Genomic DNA, 3,565 nt, shown 5'->3' with positions numbered 1-3,565 from the left:
ACTAACAATGGAAAATATTATAAGTGATACAAGTTGTCATGTGATCTCTAAAATCAATCTAACAAGATTATGCTAACAAAAAGAACTTATATAGGTTGACACAGAATTATGCTGATAAAAGAAAATTTTATGAGTGATGCAGATTGTTACGTAATCCTTAAACTTATTCTAATATCCTCCCTCAAACTCAAGATGGTACTATATGTGCCAACTTGAGTTTGAAAACTGGATCACGAATGTACCAAAAGACTAACGTACTGAATAAAGAGCTGGAGTAGTAGCTCAAAAGCTGATGTAGCAGATTAGAAGTTGACATAACAACTCAAAAACCAATATGGCAGACTGATTTGTCTCACTGGCGTGACAGACTGACATGTCTGTTGATGTGGCTGATTGACTTGCTTGATGGTGTGGCAGCGAGAAAACACAAAGAAGATGACAGTTGCAGCGAGGACAGATCTCAGAAAGAAGGCAACCGAAGCTCGACAATGCTCATAGACGAAAGCACCATGGAAGAAGAGCAAAAGACCTCAAACTGAATGATGAAGGAGCTGGGGGCAACTCTCGTCCCGTCCCGGAGTTGAGGATACCGTGGTTACCCTACCGGTCGGATCTCGTTGGTATGACGGAGTCTGAGCACTGCCACTTCTATGATGGAGGCCTTCATAGTCACCTCCATTGACCTCCAGGGCATTTTCGGGGCGCCCCGCCTGCCGCCTCAATGGAGGAACAGTAACACCGGAAGCAGGTGCTCAGGGAGCTTAACTCTCTCATCTCCGGTGGCGTCAGCATGTCCTCGCTCGACACGGTTGTGGAGGAAGAGGTCACCGACATGGAGGAACAGGAACACGAGAAGCGGGTGCTCAGGGAGTCTAACTTCCTCATCTTCGGTGGCGCCGACGTGTCCTTACCCGACATGGCGGAACAGGAGTACCGAAAGCTGGTGCTCAGGGAGCTTAACTCTCTCATCTTCAGTGGCGCCGACATATCCTCTCCCGACACGGATGTGGAGAAGGAGGTCACCGACATAGAGGAATAGAAGCATTGGAAGCGGGTGCTCAAGGAGCTTAACTCATCTTCGGTGGCGCCGGCATGTTCTTACTCGACACGGAGGGATAGGAGCACCGGAAACGGATGCTTAGGGAGCTTAACTCCCTCATCTCAGATGGCGCCGGCATGTCCTCGCCCGATGAAGCTGTGTAGGAGGAGGTCACCGACACGGAGGAACAAGAGCACCGGAAGAGCACCGGAAGCGGGTGCTCAGGGAGCTTTACTCCCTCATCTCCAGTGGCGAAGGCGAAGACCTTGTTGTCATTCATGTTGCGCAGGGAGCGCATGTTGCCATGACGGAGCAGACATGGCGGCTTGCCTCAACGATGTTGCCGGTGCTGGCCTCGCCCTTGGTAAGGATCATAGCGGTGCCCTCGCAGATGCGGCAGAGGGCCTCGCCGAGGTTGCGGCAGTCGCACACGAAGGGAACGTGGACGTTGCGTTTGTTGATGTGGTGGACGTGGTCGGCCGGGGTCAGCACCTCGCTCTCGTCCACGTAGTCCATGCCGATGGCCTCCAGGATCTAGTTCTCCACGAAGTGCCCGATGCCAGCCTTGGCCATCACCAGGTGGTCACCGCTCGCTTGATCTCCTTGATCAGCCCCGGGTCGCTCATCCGGGCCACCCAGGCCTCCACGAAGTGCCCGATGCGAGCCTTGGCCTTCACCAGGATGGTCACTGCGCTTTGATCTCCTTGATCAGCCCCGGGTAGCTCAGCCGGGCCACCCCGCCGCCAGCATGGATGTCCGCGTGGATGCGCTCCAAGGCCATCAATGCGCATGCCCCTGCCTCCTCGCCACCCATGCCTGATTAGGGCTCACCATGTCCATGATCACACCGCCCCGCAGCATCTCTGCCAGCCCCATCTTCACCGAGATCGTCGACGTGTTCTTCACCTCCGACTCTGTCAGCTCTGCCAGCTGCATCATGAGTGGGGCCTCGGCGGGGGTGGCGATGCCACCGGCGGCGATGCCACCGGCGGCGAAGTGGACGACGGGAAGGCGGCCGAGCCTCTGGCTGGTCTCCACCACCGTGTCGAGCTCCTCTTCCTATTCAAGAACAATCACCATGTTCAGATCCAGGGTCCGCGCGAGGAGGGCCACGGCAACGTACTCCTCGTCCTTGTAGCTGTTGCAGATGAGGAAGGCATCGGGGCTGCCTCGCGCGTGGCAGCTCATGGGGAGGAGGGGCTCCAGCTTGGATCCGGCCTCGAGGTTGAAGCAGAAGGGGGCACCGAACCTGCGGACTTGACCGGGTAGACGCCCTGGTACGGGGCATCCCAGCTGTCGATTTTGTAGAGGGCGGCAGAGAGGTCGGGTGACCAGAGGGAGACATGTTTGAGGGCCACCACTGTCGTGGCCGTCGAAGTGCTGCCGGAAAATGGTTCCAGCACGAGAAGAGAGCCATCCCAAGCGAGGGGCGTAGCTAGAAGGGGCAACTGCCATGCCTACGCAGGCCAGGGCCGACATCTCTTCCCGATCGCAATAAAGATGTAGAAAAAAAAATGTTAGATTTCTCTTAGATTTGAAGAGGCTTTGAAAGCCACCGAGGTTGGTGAAAGGAAAAAACCGATTTTTGCATGCATGTAATTTTAAAAATTTTCAGAAAAATGCAGCGGCAAGATAAAATTAAACTTTTTAATTTCAAGCATGCAAGGGAGATCATATCTCAAAAATAAATTACAGGACGTTTAAACTATTTATGTAAAAATAACTATAAGCATGATTAATCATAGAATTAGAAAATCAACAATCCTTGTTAAGTTCTAAACCTAACTAAGATAAAATAAATCTCATACCTTATGATAAAGAGGTTGGATTTGAAGATCTGAAAGTCGAGCCTCGTAGCCACATACGTGTCTGGCCTCTATGGATGATCCACGCAAAGCTCCGGGTTGATCTGATCCCGCGGAAGTGCTAGCTTGCGCGGAACCCTGCTGTGGCTGATTTTGTTCTTGCTAAAATCAATCAACCTTTGATTGATCTTATGAGATGAAGGAAGAAGATGAAGAAGGAGAAGAGGAGAAGTAATGGAGTGACCTTTTTTTGAATTTTTCAAAACTCTAAGTTTTCTAAAAAATCATAATAACTAAACCCTTGGCATGAAGAGGAAGAGGAGAGAATTAATTCATAATGTCTCTCTTGTTACCCTTTTATAGATTGGGTTTAGGGCTTCTCCTAATCTTATTAGGAGTATGGGACTATAACCCACCCTTGGATTAATGCCAAATGTCCAATCCTTGTGCTCATGGATGCATGATATGTGTCCACTTAATCAATTGATTAATTTTCTAATCACATTAGGATTTCTAATCTCATTAGAAGAATTAATTGATTTGGGAGCATGCATCCTACGACGCCATGTGGACTTTAAAGTCCGCATAGTGTGAACATGATTTAAGTCATATTCATCCTATGACGACAAACCTTGGTTTAATCAAATTGACCCAATCATGAATCCAAATTAATTTGGGTCGAACCCAATTTGATTTGGCTCATTAAATCAGCCCAATTGCA

General features: G+C 50.2%; 1 pseudogene; it reads right to left on the bottom strand.

The window, feature by feature from the left end:
- Positions 1-1,067: 1,067 nt before the first annotated feature.
- On the bottom strand, positions 1,068-2,518 carry LOC103717187 (annotated as a pseudogene).
- Positions 2,519-3,565: the final 1,047 nt, after the last annotated feature.

Source organism: Phoenix dactylifera, chromosome 10 (genome assembly GCF_009389715.1).
Source record: "Phoenix dactylifera cultivar Barhee BC4 chromosome 10, palm_55x_up_171113_PBpolish2nd_filt_p, whole genome shotgun sequence".
Lineage (NCBI taxonomy): Eukaryota > Viridiplantae > Streptophyta > Magnoliopsida > Arecales > Arecaceae > Phoenix > Phoenix dactylifera.
This window is presented reverse-complemented; position numbering and strand designations above follow the sequence as displayed.